At 45.5% G+C, this 20,752-nt stretch overlaps 1 protein-coding gene across 3 annotated transcripts in view; it reads right to left on the bottom strand.

Moving 5' to 3' along the window:
• The window catches only part of LOC110086039 (tyrosine-protein phosphatase non-receptor type substrate 1), a 315,660-nt gene that overhangs the window by 113,645 nt on the left and 181,263 nt on the right, over window positions 1-20,752 (bottom strand). The window lies entirely within an intron of this gene.

Raw genomic sequence — 20,752 nt, 5'->3', positions numbered from 1 at the left:
ATCTGAAAAAAAAGGGGGGGAGGGAGATGTATTTGGGAAGGGAGGGGGGACAGCCTGTTGTCCTGCCTCCTTGTGTCCTCGTCTCTCTCCCAGCCAACTTGTTTGGCTAAGGTCACCCCTGATCGACCAGAACACTGCTTTTTTTTTCCTGAAGGTGGGCTGGCCGCTTTTCCGGCGACGCTCGTCCCAATTCTCATCCTTCCTTTGCAAACTGGGGGGTGCGGGGGTGGGGTGGGGGTGGGCGCAGAGAATCGGACAGGGGCGCGATTCTCTGCACCAGATCTCTTGCAGAGCTTCTCCCAAAAAGCGCTTCTCGACTCAAGACCCCCCCTCCCCTTGGCTCCAACCCCCTTTCTCTCTCTTCCTCCCCCCCCAAAAAAAAAACAACACTCCGGGCGAGGTTCGATGCATCCCCCACCTAAGGCTATTCTGCGCGACATCTTCCCCCTGGGAAGGAAAACAACACAAACAAACCCGCACACACAGCACACAGCACAGGGCTGCTAAAAGCTTCCAGGCATTAATGGCAGACCCTCCCGACGGGGGGGGGGGCTGGACTTCGGAGGGGGCTGGCAGACAAGAGGTGCAGGAAGGAGGTGAGATGATGTTGGCAGGAAATCAACAGGAAACGCAGAAGGATTTCGGATGGGGCGGGGAGAGGAAAAGAGGGTAACAGATGAATATGATTTATGATTGCCACTGCACAACAATGGAGAAGTATTTGGGAGGCATAGGTTCAAGGGGGAGCATGTGATGCTGACCCCCCCACCCCTTGCTGGGACTAGGAATTGGCCTCCAATGATTTTAGTTTGTTCCCATTTTCCGGTGGGATCCTTTTAAGATGCTCCCTGTTGCACCCGAGTTCTTTTGCACGCCATGGTGTCGCTGGTTTTGGGACCCCTTTCTCATCCGGAGAGGAATTTAGCAGAGCCCCACCGTGCTTCCCCTAAAACGATATCACCCATTCCCAATGACCCCCTAGAAGGTCAGCAAGTCTTGGCCCTGACATCAGTGGTGAAGAAACCATGCTTCAGACTTGGAAGTAGTGTACTAGAGAGAGTGCTCTGGAGCATGCGCAGAATGGGGCAGGGAGCAGACCTCATTCTGCCCTCTCCCCCCGCGTGGCTACTTCAGATCTTCTCCTCAGAGCAGCCTGGCGAGGACGAGTAAATCTAAAGAACATTTTGCCTGAAATTACGAGACCTAGTTTGCCGCTCCCGTGAGATTTTATAGGGCACAAGAGGTTTGTGGGTCTGGTTTGCAGCCTGGCAGGATTTTGCATAGAACAGAAGCTCTGGTTTGCAAGATTTTGCACTGAGCCGTCGTCCGCTTTGGCCCCAGTCCCAGGTCTTCAGCACTGTTGGATCTGCACCCCAAGAGGAGAAAGAAGAATCATGCGCCATCAAGTCAAATCTGACTTCTGGCAACCCTTTTCAGGGTTTCCCAGTTAGAGAATACTCCGAAGTGGTTTCCCCTTCCCTTCCTCTAGGGGGCGCCCTGGGACTGCTGTGCAGCTGGCCCAAGGCCACCCAGGCTGGCTCTTCTCCCAGGAGGCCCCAGTGGGGGAATCAAACCCCCAACCTCTGGCTTCGCAATTAGATACCTAAATCACCAAGCTATCCAGCCATCTAGAACCCTCCTCCAAATTAGAATTCTGTCCTTGGGATGAAAAGGCTTCCTATCTCTAGAAAACAAGAAGGCATAGACCTATAGAGTGAGAATGGACACCAAAGTCGGGGAGGAGAATCCAGGATGTCTTTAAGGTGACTTCCAGATGTGCTGCGTGACGATTCCCATCATTTGCACCCTACGTGTCCATCGTGTATGGGGATGATGGGAATTGTAAGCCCAGGTATCTGGAGGAGGGGCACTGGTTGGGATAGTTACAGAAAGGATTTGGGATCCACTGTACGTTTCTGATGCTAGTTCTTTGATTAGATAGGGTATCAATTCCCATGGACTTGATGCTGAGAAAGAAGCTTATAAAGAACCTTTCTGTTTTTTTTAAAAAAAAATTAACTGCTTCAAATTAGTTTTTAATTCAATTGTTGTTTCAATAGAAAAATCCATTTAATTGTGTTTTAATATCCGTACTAATACATTGTGTTCTCTGTGTGTTTGTTCTTTAATCATGTGGTGAGCTATACTGAATCCCGGTCTTGGGAGAAAGGTGGAGTGTTAAAAAAAAAATAACAGAACCAGGGTGGCCTAGTGAACAGAGTGTTTGACTAGGACTCTGGAGACCTGGGTTCAAATTCTGTCTTGTCCTTGAAAACGTACTGGGGGGAGAAGAATTGTAAACCTCTCTGTGAACTTTTCACATCATTTGAAAACTCTATAAGGGTCTCCAGAAGTGAATTGTTGTCCCATGCAAATAAAATAAATAAGTATTCCAACTATAAAAAGAAAAGCAATGTATTTTAAGCAGGTGTACACACAAAGATATGCGTGATGGTGGGGTGATATTGTTTTTGTTTCTCGGAAATTCTACCTCACCTGGATGGAAAGCGACAGAGAGGCGCCAACATGTCACAGTTCTGATGGGGAGGAAAGCCGAAGAAAAAGGTGAGGAGGAGACGCGCCAGATGAGATCAAGTCCAGAATATCATTTCCCCCTATTGCTGGTGCCCAGGACTGACCCCGCAGCAGCTCTGATCAAATCCAGAGCCCAGAGGCCACCACGGCACTCTCTTCCCCTCCTCTCCTGCCTCCACGTTTCAGGCAAGGAAGAAAAAAAGCCATTGAAAGACGGATCACGCATCTCTGTCTGGTCTAGGTCTCACCACTGACTCCTTCCCTCCACCCGTCAGCCCAGTCCTTGATGCCGCTCAGCTTACAAATTTTATGCCTGCAAAACCTCGGGCACTTTTTTTTTGCAAGTCCAGAGTTATGGCGCTGTTATTTTTTGTGAAGCCTTATTACTGCTTCAAAGCTTTTCATGCTATAAAATGCTTCTCCTCCTCTGTTCTGCTCAGGCGACCTCCTCCTTCTGGAGGAACTGGGAAGCCGGCCCTTCTTATCCACTGACATCATTTCCTTCTGGTTCCGGCTGCTACCCCATCACAGGACTGGAAGAAGAGACAGTCAGGGGCAAAAAGCAAATCAACCCTGAGTGCTCCCTGGAAGGACAGATCCTGAAGCCAAGGCTCCCATCCTTTGGCCACCTCATGAGAAGAGAAGAGTCCCTGGAAAAGTCCCTGATGTTGGGAAAGTGTGGAGGCAAGAGGAGAAGGGGATGACAGAGGATGAGATGGTTGGACAGTGTCTGCGAAGCAACCAACATGAATTTGACCCAACTCCGGGATGCAGTGGAAGACAGGAGGGCCTGACATCCCAAAACATGCCCATGCCCCCCAGCCGGGTGGTGGGAGTTGGCACCACTTGTTCTGATTGCCAAAATTGCTACTTATTGCCTGGCCAGGGCCAAATTACAGTAGTGCCTCGCATTACGACGTTAATTTGTTCCAGCGAAATCGCTGTAGAATGAAAACGTAATGCGAAATTAAAAAGCCCATAGAAACGCATTAAAACCTGATTAATGCGTTCCTAGGGGCTTGAAACTCACTGTCCAGCAAAGATCCTCCATAGCATGGCCATTTTCGCTGCCTGTGCAGCGAGGAATCCGTGCCAGAAAAGAGCAGGGAGCCATGTTTTTTACCCGGCGGCCATTTTGAAACCGCCGATCAGCTGGCCGAAAATCGTCACTTTGCGATGATCGGTTCCCGAAGCAGGGAACCGATCATTGCAAAGCAAAATTCCCCCATAGGAAACATTGTTTTGCAATCGCTTTTGCAATCGCAAAATCTTCAACGTAAAACGATATCGTCGTAAAACAGAGCGCTCGTAATGCGAGTCACCACTGTATATGATCTGCATCTGCGTGTACAAAGGGACAAGGAGCCTGGGGACATTCCCAGAAGGAGCAGAGATACAGGGTGGGAGGGACACGCTTCACCCTTTCTCCCGTCTCCTTGAAGCCGCCTCTTTCTCCAAAACTGTCTTTCAGCTTCTTTCTTCCCGAAACAAGAAGGAACCTCATATCTCGCTGCACCCAGATGAGAAGACAGGTGGGGAAGGAGGGATCGAGAGCACGCGCTCAAAATGTGACGCTCCTTCCCTGCTGCTTTTCATCTTCTGATCGCAAAGCCCCACGCTGCTTTTTTGGTAAAGCCGAAGACGCCACAGAGGGGACTTAGAAAATGTGTAGAAAACAGGTGAACGGTTCAGCTGTCATTCAACGACAGAGTCAAGAGAATATCCAGGTTGGTTTCAAACTAAGCCCCAAGCATTTATACCAATTAATATATGACCAATGATATTAGTGTCAAGTTTTATTTTGCAGCACTGGGTAAACTACTGATTGGCCTGTTGCATTTCTTTCCTTCACTAAGTGCAAGGCAAAAACATGGCACTCGTCCTCCCTATTTTACCCTCACAACATACCTGTGAGGTAAGTTAGGCTTCATTGTAGCAGCAATCAAATCACACCTTAAGGAGAATACTCGTATTTCCTGCATTTATAATATTTCTCCTATAGGTCTGCACCTTTTTTCAAAGAAACATGCTTGATAAAGCACACCTGGAAACAGGGCCAAAGCTATGGATACCACCCAGTGACCAGTTGCAGAACAAAAGCCAGCTCATTTGCACCATGTGGAATGAGGCCCGGTCATTTCAGAAGAAAGCAGTCTTTCTGTTCTTAAAGGAGGTCTGCTCCTAATGACGTGTAAACTGTACCATCAAGTCTGCCCCCTCAAGTGAGATGCAAATGATAAGGAGAGATAGATTGGTTCATTCAAGGCTGACCCAAGTCATTTTGATGCCTGAGGTGAAGGAACGGACACTCTCCTTTCTATTCTTGAAGGCTTGGCTTTCGTGGCCAGGATCCGATGGTCGTTCTAGGTTTTCTGGGTTGTTTGGCTGTGTTCTTAAGGTTTTTCTTCATAACGTTTTGCCCATCTCTGTGGCCGGCATCTACAGAGGACCTTAAGAATACGGCCAAACAGCCCGGAAAACCCACAGCAAACACTCTCCTGGGGTTGGGCCAGGAGCAGTAAGATGGTTTTTAAAAGGTGCCGGACTGTCTTTGTAGTCTGAACAGCACTATCCTATGTTAGAGGGGAATGGCTAGGAGGGGTATGGTTGCTGCCCATCAGTATTTGCTATCTGAGGTTGATAACTCACTCTGCTTAATGTGCATGTGAGAAGGATTAGGTTCAGCCTTTGAACGCACCCTGGAATGTTCGGACCAACAACCGGAGCAAAGTCACTGCCTCCACAAAATCAGATCCTATGTTACAGGGGAATGGTTGCTATCCTATGTTAGAGGGGAAAGGCTAGGGGGGCTATGGTTGCTGCCCACCAGAATTTGCTATCTGAGGTTGATAACTCACTCTGCTTAATGTAAGAGTGTGTATTTTCTGCTCTTTACTACTTTAAAAAAATGGGACTAGTCAATTATGGGACTACTGTAGTTATGGGACAATTATGTTCCCATAATTGACTAGTCCCAATTTTTTTAAGTCGTTAAGTTAGCAACCTTTTCCTGCCAGTTTTTAAAACAAATATCCTTTAAGCTTGTCCTTTCCCCATTTAGCTGCTGAGGAACATAAGAACAACCCATGTTTATCAGAGGCCGGAGGCATGCCCAAAATCCAGTTTTCAGTCATGATGCTTCTGAGATGCCTGCTATCAGGGGACCAGCCCTTCCTCCTACAACAGGGCCTATTTCACAGCTTCGATTACATTTTTATGGGATGTCAGCCACGTTTGTTGAGTCCAGCGTTCACCTCCCACCTCCCCCATCATAAACAGATGGAGTAATAATTTCATTCTACTGCTGGTTGTAGGGTATCTCTTCTACTTGCCTCCTTGACAAAATTACAGTACTGATCTTCTGGACTAGAAACTCAATTCAAAGGAGTAGATTTAAGTCCTCAGGCTTGGAGGTCCCATCTTTGCACTCAGATCTTGGACAAGTTCTCAACATCCAAAAAACTAAGATCATGGCCACTGGTCCCATCACCTCCTGGCAAATAGAAGGGGAAGATATGGAGGCAGTGACAGATTTTACTTTCTTGGGCTCCATGATCACTGCAGATGGTGACAGCAGCCACATAATTAAAAGACGCCTGCTTCTCGGGAGGAAAGCGATGACTAACCTAGTCAGCATCTTAAAAAGCAGAGACATCACCTTGCCGACAAAGGTCCGCATAGTCAAAGCTATGGTTTTTCCAGTCATGATGTATGGAAGTGAGAGCTGGACCATAAAGAAGGCTGAGTGCCAAAGAATTGATGCTTTTGAATTGTGTTGCTGGAGGAGGCTCTTGAGAGTCCCCTGGACTGCAAGGAGAACAAAACTATCCGTTCTGAAGGAAATCAACCCTGAATGCTCCCTGGAAGGACAGCTCCTGAAGCTGAGGTTCCAATCCTTTGGCCATCTCATGAGAAGAGAAGACTCCTTGGAAAAGACCCTGATGTTGGGAAAGTGTGAGGGCAAGAGGAGAAGGGGACGACAGAGGGCGAGATGGATGGACAGGGTCATCGAAGCGACCAATATGAAATTGACAGAACTCCAGGAGGCAGTGGAAGACAGGAGGGCCTGACACGCTCTGATCCATGGGGTCACGAAGAGGCGGACACGACTTAATGACTAAACAAGTTTGACTTTCTGGGAAAAGAGTCGTTTCTGATCAGCTCCACCTACCATAAAATGATTGGGAAAACCTTATGCTTCCTGTGACAACCATTCTGGTGCCCAGGTACTGAGCACTGTAGCCACTGCCAGTCCGTGGAGGCTGCTGGCTCCAATTTCATGAGGCCAGGGACTCCATTCCAGGTTTTGGTGCAAACTTTAAAGGCGCTTGCCCAAGCCGTTGAACCTATTGTGTTTGTGCATGTGAGAAGGATTAGGTTCAGCCTTTGAACACACCCTGGAATGTTCGGACCAACAACCGGAGCAAAGTCACTGCCTCCACAAAATCAGATCCACCAGAGTTCACTCTCACCAGTCCACGAAACAGGGTAATCTGTGCTCTTGGCTATGTCCTGTTGAAAGGCAGTCCTAAGAACCTGAAAGCCATATTGGTGCAGAGTCAGAACCAAGCCCTTTAGTCCAGTATTCGGCTTTCCACTGTGGCCAACTTATTGCCCTGGAAATCCCACCTGCGGGACAGAAAAACATTTGTTTCCCCTATAAAAATTGCATCTTGTCAAGTCAACCCTGGCTTTAGGGTGACCCTTTCCAGGTTTTACTAGGTCTTAAGTGTTCCCCATTCGCTTCTTCTGTTCTCGGTGATGATGATAAGCTGTCAAGTCGATTCTTACTTCTGGCAACCCTTTCCAGGTTTTTCTAGGTATCAAAAATCAGAAGTGGTTTCTCTTTCCCCTCTTCTGCAGGGGGTGGGGTGGGGGGCCGCCTAGGGACTTGGCACTTTTATCCAAGGCCACTTCGGCTGGCTGTTCTCCCAGGAGGCAGAATCGAACTCCCACCTAAACCGCTGAGCTACCCAACCAGCAAGGGCAGAAAACAATGAAGTAAACATCTGCTAATTTCCTGGAAGCTTACGTGCCAACGGCAACGTTTTTAGAGGGCCCTTGACAGACAATGTCTTCCATCCCAAGCAACTCTCCAAGATCTGAAACATAGGCTTTTCACAGCATTGCTGTCGCTATTGTTGTTGTGCGTTGTCAAGTCAGTTCTGACTCACGATGAATGACCTTTTTTGGGGTTTTCTAGGTAGAGAAGACTCAGAAGTGGTTTTTCCCTTCCCTTCTCCTGGGAGCATCCTGGGACGGTGTTATCTTCTCCAAGGCCACCACACAGGCTGGCTCTACTCACAAGAGGCACAGCGGGGAATTGAACCCCCAACCTCTGGCTTTGCAGACAGAGAGCTAAACCACTGAGCTCTCCAGCCATCATTCCATTCTCCCTAGACACCCATAAGCAGAAGCCTATTGCCGCCAGCCAGAGAAGCCAAGAGCTTGTTGCTGGGCCAGTGTCGTAACATCCTTGATGCATAGTGCGCATAACGATGACTCCTACAATAACTCCTGCAGAACTTCCTGCAGGCAGTTTCTGGCTTCCCTTGCTGCCTCTCTCTCTCTCTCTCGCCTTCTACCTCTGCATTCGAGGATATCTCTCAGAAGGCATCTCAGAGCTGTTTCACCCCCAGGCTGCCCTCTCTCAGCTCCAGAACCAGCCAATTCCCCCTCCCTTCCAGAGGGAAAGGGCACATTCTTCTTGCCAATTCGTTCGGCGAACATATTTAACAACAGGTGCCCTTAATAGGGGTTTGTTGGCCGGGTGGTACCAACTCCCTCCTTGGTGATGTGGGCATGAGAGGGCAGCTTTGTCTAACTGGAGGAATAAGTGAAAAGATCTCCCCCCCCCCCCAGCGCAGCGTTCCTGATAATACGTGATATTTATCACAGTCTGCTGGAGAGATTGGCAGGGGGCTGGGGAGTCCATTCAAGAAGAGACAAAGGCTCCAGTAAATGTCTCTCCTTTCTCATAAATGGTTCTGGGTTGTTTTTATTATTATTATTATTATTATTATTATTATTATTATTATTATTATTATTATTATTATTATTATTATTATTATTATTATTATTATTATTATTATTATTATTATTATTATCATCATCATCATCATCATCATCAAGAGACCAACATGAATTTGACCCAACTCCGGGAGGCAGTGGAAGACAGGAGGGCCTGGCGTGCTCTGGTCCATGGGGTCGCGAAGAGTCGGACACGACTAAACGACTAAACAACAACAACTGCTTTAGACTGGGGAAAGGGGCTGTCTGCCCTCAGGTTTGGGCAGAAAGAAATCACCAGGGCCAACTCATTCAGCATGCTTCCTGGGGATGATAGGAATTGTAGTCCAACATGCCCAGCGGGTGGCAAACTTGGGTGAAGGCTGGTCTATGGGATGGCCAAATCGAGAGAAAGGTTTAGATTGCGGAGGATAAAGCATGGCCCTTTAGATATTGAAGGACTTCAACTTCCATCCGCCCCTGTTGGATAACCCATGGTGATGAATACTGGGCTTTGTAGTCTGATAGCAGCCAGAGGGCCTGCCTTTTTACAGATGTTTCGGTTAGAAGGAAGCTGCCTTTAACATGGAACAAAAGCCAAGATTATTGCAAAATAGCTTTTGAAAAAGGCGGGTGTGACTTCTTTTGCAGCCTCAGTATTGCAGAACGGGGGGGGGGGAAATGCTAACTGTTTCCAAAAAAGAAAAAAATAGAGAGAAAAAGGAGGGAGGGATCTCATTTACTCCCCACTACCTTTTCTTACACTTTGCATTGAAGCAACGCGAAAGCGCTTCGCAGATACCAGACAGACGACACCAGGGACTCCACCAGCCCTCTGCCTGGCATACTGATGGGCTTGCAACCAGACACAACAGGTCTCCCCCGGGAGGAAGGACAAAGGCAGACTCGCTAGCTCCATTACTGGCCTTTTGCGATAAAGGAGCAGCAAACAAGGGGCTTCGTCACGGATCTGATTCCGGAAAAAGAAGCGGTCTGCAAATCAATTAATTGAACAGGGGCCACGGCAGGCAGCCACTTTGGGACACTTTCAGAGGCGTGCATGGGGAGACCGGCGGCCCCTGCTTTACCTGCGGGTCACGTGGTGAGCGGGCAAAAAGCAGGTCTAGGACACGATCCAGCGACCCGAGGGATGGAAAGAAATTTGAGATGCGAACCGTTATTGATCATTCATAGAGCATGGCGGAAGACGTGACTGCAGCACCGATAGAATGAATAGCAGCCATAATCGGAAGGGACAGGAGGGGACGAAGGCTTCGATTGAGCCAGGCCTGGTTCTCAGAAATGCTGTTAACAGAGGTGGGCACCCTCAGCGCTCCCAGGGGTCCGATTTCCAACCCTCAGATCCTGTGGGCCAGCAATAGAGTGAAGAAAGAAAGAAAGAAAGAAAGAAAGAAAGAAAGAAAGAAAGAAAGAAAGAAAGAAAGAAAGAAAGAAAGAAAGAAAGAAAGAAAAGCTAAAAACTAAAAGAGAAACAAGATGAGTTTCCAGTGTTTAAAACTTCATATATATATATATTTCTTTTTTGCAAGCTGGTATATCTAGGTCAGTGAGCTGCAGAACCCGGCTGCTGAGCCAGGGTCTGGCAGTTCAAATCCTGGCGGTGCCTCTTGGGACACCAACCAGCTAAAGTCACCCGGAAGGATAGTGTGTCTGTTGCTCCTGGCGTCAAGTGCCCCCTGACACTTGCATGGCCTTGGGCAAATTTTACAGTGGCCCCCAATGCATCACCAGACAGAGGGATTAGGAAACTATATTTATCTAGAAAATCCTGGGAGGAAAGGACAGGATGGCAGAGGATGATTAAATTTTTGACAGGACTGTGACATGTTCAAGGCAAAGCTTTCGGGGTTTTTTTTCAAGAGCAGAAAAATCACCTCTCTCTCTCTCTCTCTCTCTTTTGCAGCTGGATTGATTCAGCCTAGAATGTCCAAAAGTGATCAGAGACAGGAGTGCCTCTGACCATGTATAAAGACCACCGCCTTCTACTATCATTAAGAAACGAGGCCCACCTCCCAAATACGTATGATCAGGGAGCAAACCTCCAAGTCAGAAGATTTATTTTAATTTATTTTATTTAAAATACTTTTCACCCCACCTTTCATTATTAAGAGACAATATTTAAAGCTAAAAAAGTGAGTATACAAAGAAAGATCAAACATATACTAATTTACACTAAAAAAAAACAATAAACAAAAGCAACACCAGAACACATTCAAAGCAGTAAGGGGCAACAGGCCATTTAAAAACTCCACTCAGACAGCCAGGCATTAAGGGAAAGTTTGGCTGTAGAGGAAACTCTTTGCCTGCTTGTGGAAAGACAGCAAAGGTGGGACCTGTGTGGCGTCCAGTGGGAGGGAGTTCCAAAGGCTGGGAGCAGCCACAGAGAAGGCCCTGTCCTGTATCCCTGACCGAACACAACTGTGAAGGTGGTGGGACTGAGAGAAAGTTTCTGAACACTATTCAGGGGCAGCCCCACATTGAGTGCCCTACACTAAAGTAATCCAGACGGGATATAAATAAAGCGTGTGCCACTGCATTGTGGCTCTCATTTCAGAATTATGTTCTGATGTTGCCACATGAAACCTGTAGCCCCGAGAGAGTCGGAGATCAAAGACCATAGTTTTCACACACACACCCCTCTTTGTTTTGTTAAAAATAATTCAGGGAATAACATTGTGGAAGCTCTTCCTCCTAGACTCAAAGTTCATTGTCCCATAGATGGAGCTTTTCTATTGAAACATTACTTCCGGTTCATCTGACTACATAATCAGCTGCCGATCTCTACTGCAGTTATCCCATTAGAAGATTTTATGATCCACTATGAAATTGTGATTGGGAATGATGCGGTTGTTTTATTTCTGAAAATGTGGATGCATTTTAGAAGTAATTTTTTTGAACTGATTGTTCCGCCCCCCCCCCCCATTCCGCTCTTCCTGCCCCACCCAGCCATCACAGCATGTGGTTTTGATAAGAAAAACCTGCCTGATTACAAGCGCAGCTTGTTCAAGCCATGGAGACGTACACGCTGGGTTTAGGAGCATCCAGTTGTATTTACAAATTAAGGATGATACCGGCAGCCACGAAAACAACCATCGCTACCACAGGAAACAAGATCCCCCTAAAGGCCTAAATTTTGGAACAGAGTCTGCTTCGGAACCCAGTGGGATCCCAACTCACTCCACCCCCCTTTCCCACTGTGTCATTTGGCTTATGGAAAAATCTGATTTCTTTATATTCCTTGGCTTTCCTAATTTCATCATGCAGCCATCCTATACCTACTGCTTGAAAAGTAATCCATTATTAGTATAGTTCCAAGGGTTCTCCAATTAGTATGTTACCTTGATAGTTACTTTTAAAAGTAACCATTCCTGTTTCTCAGAAGCGACTACAATAATTGTTTTCTGGTCATTCTGAACGCTGCTGTCTGGGATTTAAAACACAATCCAGTGTGTGTTCAATTTTTTATCCGTTCAGTTTCCAGAATAGGAGACACAGCAGAAGCTGACAGTTGAACCATCCATGATTGCTCTTTCCATCCCTATAAGGCTGCACCCCTATAACCAGAAAAGTAACCTAAAATTATATGTGCTCCATCAAAAGAATGAAGTTACACTTTGTTTAGTTACACTTGCAGTGTGCTCGATTAATCTCCCTTTCCTAGTGATGGCTGATCAGTGGTATGCCAACAGTTCCATAATACCGCAGTTCCAAAACCTGACATTAGGGGGCATACCCTAGTGATGTCATAGAGATGGAGCAGGCAACTGTTAGGAGGCTTGCCTAGCTGTGTGCCACTGATGCTGGGGCTAATGCAACAGGAAAGCTTGCGAGCTGTGATGCTGGTACTCTGCCCCTTGTCTTTACCCCAGAACTTGAAACTATTTGCAAGCGGTGAAGTTACCCACAACTAGTTACTTTTGCAGTAATGAGCAATGTAACAAGGAGTAATACCTAGTTACTTTCAAAAGTTATTTCGAAAAAGGCACATTTAGAGGTGTTTGAGTTGGAATTTTTAAATCTGTTCTTACGTCTCAAGGGAAGCATATAATTCTTCCAAAGGTATGGAACAATATTTCTCTGGTTTGGGGGGGGGGTTTGTGTGTGTGTTTTTTGTTGTTGTTGGTAGGTTGGTTGGTTGGTTTTGCATGAATAACAGGACATGTTCATAACATGCAACACAACATATTAGGAGCAATGATAATAGCAACCTGGCTGGCTGAATAATGCTGGAGTTCCTTTTCGATGTAACATTGCAGGCTCTGGTTGATCCTGATGGCTCAGTGAGACCAACATTGACATGCTAAAAAGACAGACTCAACGAGAGTACTAGAGAGAAAGAGAGAACTGGCAGGTGTACACACTTAATATATAGCCTCACATATAAGACCCCAATACACTCCCCCCCTCGATATTTAGCCATCAAGACCTGGGGCCAGCTGGGAAGGGGTGGCGGTGGGTGCATATGCTTTGAAGCCACTTCGTGCATCACCACCAACACTTCTCCTGAGATCTGTCACCCTTCCTGAAGACAAGACATGGAGAAGCACAGCGACTCCTTGAAACACTGGCCATCATACCAAGACCTGGCAAGTCCAGGTCTGTCTCAGTTGCTGCAGAATTTTGAATTTTTGGGTTAAATTCCTCTCGTTGCGCAGCAGAAGAGCAGGGATTCACAGAGCAGAATAGATTCAAGTTCCCTCCCTTTCTTCATCAAGTTGGCAGTTACAGTTTCAAGACCTCACTCTGAGACGTTAGTAACAGAAAGAATAAAGGGTTTCATTACTTCCAATTGAACAGCTCAAACAGCAAACTGAGAAAACGTGACTGCTGCTTTCAACAGACCTCAACGGAGAGGGGAAAAATTCTCAGCAGGGAGGTGGGGCTCTCTGTGAAATCAAAGACAGGGAATGATGATTGGTCAAATGTCCCCTTGACATTTAGTCTGGTCCTGCCTGACTCTAGGGCATGGTACTCATCCCCGTCTCCATGCCGTAGAACCAGTGTTTGTCCATAGACTGTTTCCGTGGTCACGTGGCCAGCGCAACTAGACACGGAACGCCCTGGTGGTACCTATTTATGACTCACATTTTTACATGCTTTCGAACTGCTAGGTGGGCAGGAGCTGGGACAAGCGATGGGGGCTCACTCCGTTGCGTGGATTCGATCTTACGGCTGCTGGTCTTCTGACCTTGCAGGACAGAGGCTTCTGCAGCTTAACCCGCAGCACCACCCACGTCCCTTTTAATGATTGGTTTGTGCTGGATAAATTGACAGTCCCTTCAGCCCAGAAAGGTCCCTCCCGGACAAATGCCAGGTTACAAACACTCCAACGTGACCAAGTTTTGCATCAGTGGGAGGGGGTGGGTGAGGCAGCAGACACTGGACCGGTTGATTGTAGGAAACACAAGGCCTAACACACAATGGTAGGACACAGAAAACCCAACACCAATATGGTGGATGTGATGAAACCACATTGCCCTGGGATGCTTTTGTTTGGTCTGCTGTATGATATTGCGAGACCGTTAACCTTTCAAAAGGAAACTGAAGAAAATGAAGCTGGCGTAATCTCTGTATGAAGCGAACAGCAAACTCTTGACATCTTCACCCTCCATTTTCCTGCGGTTTTCTGTTTTTAAATCTTTTCTATCGCACCAGAGCATTGTCCTTTGTTTTTTCCCCACGTTACTATTCAACGTTAATGTTATTCAAAACAAACACACAAACAAACTCCCCCCCCCTTTCGCGGATTATATCATGTATAAAAGAAAATTATACTGCTCTTCTTCAGGAACTGAACTACTTCTAAATCAATGTAAGCATTGAAAAGGGTCCAGAGATTTAATAGGGGTTGGATAGATAATAAATGCAGAGCTGAAAAACAGAGATAAAGTTTGCTTCCTGCATATGGCTTTCGTCTGGAATGGCTGTCTTTAATTCACTGGCTGGTTCACAAATTTTTTTTAAAAATCCAGAAAACACTGTTGCCAGCCTATTACTTTCCTGCCTTTGGTGCATTTTCCTCTCATCATTTCTGACCTAAGCCAGAGCAATGTAGCAATGAGGGTGTTAGACTAGGACTCATTAGTTGTTGTTTAGTCGTTAAGTCATGTCCAACTCTTCGTGACCCCATGGACCAGAGCACGCCAGGCCCTCCTGTTTTCCACTGCCTCCCGGAGTTGGGTCAAATTCATGTTGGTCACTTTGATGATACTGTCCATCCATCTTGTCCTCTGTCATCCCCTTCTCCTCTTGCCTTCACACTTTCCCAACATGAGGGTCTTTTCCAGGGATTTTCTCTTCTCATGAGATGGTGAAAGGATGGGAGCCTCAGCTTCAGGATCTGTCCTTCCAGTGAGCACTCAGGGTTGATTTCCTTCAGAACAGATAGGTTTGTTCTCCTTGCAGTCCAGGGGACTCTCAAGAGTCTCCTCCAGCACCACAATTCAAAAGCATCGATTCTTCAGCGGTCAGCCTTCTTTATAGTCCAGCTCTCACTTCCATACATCTCTACTGGAAAAAACATAGTTTTGACTATGCGGACCTTTGTCGGCAAGGTAATGTATCTGCTTTTTAAGATGTTGTCTAGGTTTGTCATCACTTTCCTCCCAAGAAGCAGGCGTCTTTTAATTTCGTGGCTGGTGTCACCATCTGCCGTGATCATGGAGCCTAAAAAGGTAAAATCTGTCACTGCCTCCATATCCTCCCCTTCTACTTGTCAGGATATGATGGGACCAGTGGCCATGATCTTAGTTTTTTTGATGGTGAGCTTCAGACCATTTTTTGCACTCTCCTCTTTCACCCTCATTAAGAGGTTCTTTAATTCCTCCTCACTTTCTGCCATCGGAGTGGTATCATCTTCATATCTGAGGCTGTAGATATTTCTTCCGGCAGTCTTAATTCCAGTTTGGGATTCCTCCAGTCCGGCCTTTCACATGATGTATTCTGCATATAAGTTAAATAAGCAGGGAAACAATATACAGCCTTGTCGTACTCCTTTCCCAATTTTGAATCAATCAGTTGTTCTATATCCAGTTGTATCTTTTGCTTCCTGTCCCACGTGTAGATTTCTCAGGAGATGGATAAAGTGGTGAGGCACTCCAATTTCTTTAAGAACTTGCCATAGTTTGCTGTGGTCCACATAGTCAAAGGCTTTTGCATAGTCGATGATGCGGAAGTAGTTGTTTTCCTGGAAACATAATCCAGCACATATTAGCAATTTGGTCTCTAGTTCCTCTGCCCCTTCGAAATCCAGCTTGTATTTCTGGGAGTTCTCGGTCCACATACTGCTGAAGCCTACCTTGTAGGATTTTGAGCATAACCTTGCTAGCGTGTGAAATGAGTGCAATTGTATGGTAGTTGAGCATTCTTTGGCACTGCCCTTCTTTGGAATTGGGATGTAGACTGATCTTTTCCAGTCTTCTGGCCACTGTTGAGTTTTCCAAACTTGCTGGCATATTGAATGTAGCACCTTAACAGCATCATCTTTTAAGATTTTAAATAGTTCAACTGGAATACCATCACCTCCACTGGCCTTGTTGTTAGCTATGCTTTCTAAGGCCAACTTGACTTCACTCTCCAGGATGTCTAGCTCAAGGTCAGCAGCCACACTATCTGGGTTGTCCGGGACATCCACATCTTTCCGGTATAATTCCTGTGTGTATTCTTGCCACCTCTTCTTGATGTCTTCTGCTTCTGTGAGATCCCTGTCATTTTTGTCCTTTATCATGTCCATCTTTGCACAAAATTTCCTTTAATATTTCCAGTTTTCTTGAACAGATCTCTGGTTTTCCCCTTTCTATTATTTTCCTCTATTTCTTTGCACTGTTCATTTAAGAAGGCCTTCTTGTCTCTCCTTGTTACTCTTTGTAAGTCAGCTTTCCATTTTCTGTAACTTTCCCTCTCTCTCTTGCATTTTGTTTCCCTTTTCTTCTGTGCTATTTGTAAGGCCTCGTTGGACAGCCACTTTGCTTTCTTGCATTTCCGTTTCTTTGGGATGGTTTTTGTTGCTGCCTCCTGTACAATGTTACAAGCCTCCATCCATAGTTCTTCAGGCACTCTGTCCACCAAATCGAGTTCCTTAAATCTGTTCTTCACTTCCACTGTGTATTCATAAGGGATTTGGTTTAGAGTATACCTGACTAGCTCAGTGTTTTTTCCTACTATCTTCAGTTTAAGCTTGAATTTTGCTATGAGAAGCTGATGATCAGAGCTGCAGTCAGCTTCAGGTCTTGTTTTTGCTGACTATATAGAGCTTTTCCATCTTTGGCTGCAGAGAATATAATCAATCTGATTTCGATATTGCCCATCTGGTGATTTCCATGTGTAGAGTCGCCTCTTGTGTTGTTGGAAAAGAGTGTTTGTGATGACCAGCTTGTTCTCTTCACAAAACTCTATTAGCCTTTGCCCTGCTTCATTTTGAACTCCAAGGCCAAACATACCTGTTGTTCCTTTTATCTCCTGACTCCCTACTTTAGCATTCCAGTCCCTTTTATTATTCAACCTTATTCAACATTAATGTTATTCAAAAAACACACACGCACAAACATTTCTCCCTCCCCCTAGCGGATTATATCATGTATAAAAGGAAATTATACTGCTATTCTTCAGGAACTGAACTACTTCTAAATCAATGTAATCATTGCAATTGGTCCAGAGATTTAATAGGGGTTGGATAGATAATAAATGCAGAGCTGAAAAACAGAGATAAAGTTTGCTTCCTGCATACGGCTTTCGTCTGGAATGGCTGTCTTTAATTCAATGGCTGGTTCACAAAATAAAATAAAAAATCCGGAAAATGCTGTTGCCAGCCTATTACATCCCTGCCTTTTGGTGCATTTCCATCTCATCTTTTCTGCCGTAAGCCAGAGCAATGTAGCAATGAGGGCGTAAGACCAGGACTCAGGAGACCTGGGTTCAAATCTGTACTGGGCCATGAAACCCACTGGGAAACTGTGGGCCAGTCCTATTCTCTCAGTTTCACCAGACCCTCAGGGTGGTTGTAAGTCTGAAGTGAGAAGGAAGAGCCCCAGAAGCTGTTGAAGAGTTTTGAATTTTTAGCTAAATTCCTCTTGCTGAACAGCAGAAGTACAGGAGTTGACAGAGCAGATTAGCTCCCAGTTCTCCTGGAAGTCCACCCCTTTCCTCATCAACTGGAACTTACAGTCTCAGTTGCTCACTCTGATACATCCCATCCTGTAGGAATGTTTACAAAAGAACTTAACACCCAACATAGACCATAAATTACTGCTTGTAAGATGTAACCACACACCCAAGACTCTTAGAGCCAATGAATCTTTTGAATATTTTACTTGTGAATTTGGTATTTCATCCAGTATTTCATTTCCCCTCTCCCATATGTCTGGTGAAGTGGGCTTGACCATGAAAGCTCCTATTGAAATATAATAGTTAGTCTTTAAGGTGCCACATGTTTTTTTCTGTGTTTTGTTTTGTTTCTTTTGATTTTGCCTGATCTGAGACATTAGTAGCAGGAAAAAAAATTAAAAACTATTTTCTTTACTTACAGTTGTGAACAGATCAAACAGCCAAGTGTCAAACATGACTGCCTTCAACAACAGATTTCCACAGACTGAATGAAGGGAAAGGAACACAGAGCAGAGAGGCGGGGCTCTTTTTGAATGCAGAGGCTGGGAAGGAACGATTGGTTAGTGCTGGATAGATTGACAGTCACCCCAGCCCAGATAGGCCCCTCCCAGTCACACTTTCTCTGGGCAGCACGCGAGATTGTAAAAATCCCCAACACAAGCACCACCGTGAGTTCACTGGAGGAAAAGAAGAGTATACATGCAATGCGTAATGTCACTAAAAAATCTGTTTCTCTCCTGTGTCAGCACCTGCTTGTCTGGACATGAAAACCAGCTTTTTAGGATCCTGCACTTTTACTCAGAACAGTACTTCCCAAACTTTTTGCATCTCTCCTCTCATTTTCATTGCTGAAAACATCATGCTTCTCTACCTCCTTTTTAACTGGAAAGTCCAAACTAAAAAAAAAAAAGTTTGCAATGTAAAGTTTAAAATAAACACAAAAATCTAGTAAAGATCATTTTAAATTAATTTCATAGCATGAAATTTGAAAATAATTATTTCCTACTAATTTCGTATGGGGAGGTTACCACTCCTGGCTTCTGGCCCTCAATTATTTTATTTATGTTCCCCGGAGTGAGCTTTAATTGCCAGCTTCCTCTAATCTCTCTCTCTCTATTTTAGAATGGTGAAATAACATGCTTTTACCATTTTAAAAAAATGAGGGAGGAAAGCAGCAAGACAAAACCTTCATGCCAGAGAAAAGGAAATGGGTAGTTAAGAAGTGATTTAGTAATTAACATTTCTCTCTCATTGAACTGGAAGAAATCACAGGACCAAAAAAAATGACAGGAAGAAAGCTTCAAATTAAAGTGGCAGAGGAATCTTTACGGGATGTGATTCATTTCTGAGGAGGAATTCTGTCTATGTGGATAAGGGATCATAAGGTATTGCCTTCTGATAATGGATAGCAACATGGAATTATTGGTGCCTGAGAGGGCACCAATATACTGTATTGTGCTGACAGCAGGGTTCAGCATTCTGGAAACCAACTGAAAAAATAGGAATGCCCCAAACAAAAAAGTATAACTATGAAACTGGACATCAGATCAGCACCAAATCTGGCACAGATGTAGCAGAAAGGCTGCTCTTACTCTGTGCCGAGTTTGGGAATGTTCAGGCAAAGGGTTTCTGAGTTACGATTCACATTTGTTGAAAAATATCCCTGACAATTGCTTGTGTTTGGGTGAGAAGTGGTTAAATGAGGAAAAAAGGAGTCATCTTCTGGGATTTTTCCCTGCATGCCACTTTGTGAATGGTAGTGAGCAGAAGAGGGTATCCTGTCGACCATCTTGACTGCTGCCATTGGTGTTGTTCACATTTGGGCTGCCCTTTGCTATGTAAAGCTTGGCATCCTTTTTCCTGCTAGCAACGCAGGCACAATATTGTGCAGCAATATTGGGTTATTTCCTGGATTTTTAAATCATGGGTACAGAAGCACACTATCCCACACTCATACATTAGAGGGTTTTTGAAGAATTGAACAGACAGTTATATTGGGTTTAATTACATTCCCGGCTGATTGATGAAAAGCAGCGCTAAAGGATCCCAATGTCAAAGAAACATCAGCAAACCTATTGTACTGTTAGGAATAGGACAGGATAAATCGCTTTTAGAGGAGCTACTTCAACTATTAAAAGGGAGACTTTCAGATTTAGATCAGGTGGACTAGGCCCAGCTTGCTAAGTATTGTTTGGTCCAGTGCAGAACTGAGACGTAATTAGGAGTAAGAGTAACTTGTAACTAGTTGCACCTGTTGCACAATTACCTAAGTTATATTTCAAAAGTAACTCAGAGGCTGGAATCCTGTTTGCAGAAATTGCACCCGTCCTGCTGCAGTTGTTTCAGGACATTTCCCCTCCCACCCAGCGTCTGAGAATCCCTGGCCAACCCCTTCCTAAGCATCTCCTCCCATGGAGTAAAGCAAGACGACCCCCTTTGGTTGACCAGGGAGCTGGTGACGATGAGATGAGTGAGACGGAGACTAGAGTGACGATGGCAGAAAACTTGGAATGAATCCAACCGAACACGGGCTGGAGCTCATTTGAAGGCCTATTCTGAAGCAATGGTTGCAGAGAAGGAAATATCCTTTTGTGCTGCCATTGCCTTTGCACGGAGTCAATCACCACAGTTGTTTTGAGTGGTCAGGGGCTTAATACATGCCCCACCAAGAGAAAAAAAAAAGGTTGACCCCTCAGGATCCCACTGTGAGGAAGTTGCATGGCACTTTGCAGGCAAAGTCATCTGACTCAGATGCTATAATGGATACAGGTCCTGTGGATGCAACTCTGGCCCCTGCTTGTCCAGTTTCAATGGATACTTTTCAGTTGATGCAGCTCGATGACATGGACAGGGACTAGAGCATGTGGTGGTTTCTCGGCTCCAGGGATTCCTGGAGGAAATGTGTTATCTAGACCCATTTCAATCCGGCTTCAGGCTTGGCCATGGGAGGAAGATAGCTGATGGATAACCGACTGGACAGGGGAAGTGTGTCCCTGTTAGTTCTGCTGGACCAGTCGGGAGCTTTTGGCATCATCAACCATGGTCTACTGCTGGACTGTTTCTCTGGGATGGGACCTGGAGGCAC

Source organism: Pogona vitticeps, chromosome 4 (genome assembly GCF_051106095.1).
Source record: "Pogona vitticeps strain Pit_001003342236 chromosome 4, PviZW2.1, whole genome shotgun sequence".
Taxonomy (NCBI): Eukaryota; Metazoa; Chordata; class Lepidosauria; order Squamata; family Agamidae; genus Pogona; species Pogona vitticeps.
The sequence above is the reverse complement of the archived record's forward strand: the minus strand, read 5'-3'. Positions and strand labels throughout refer to the sequence as shown.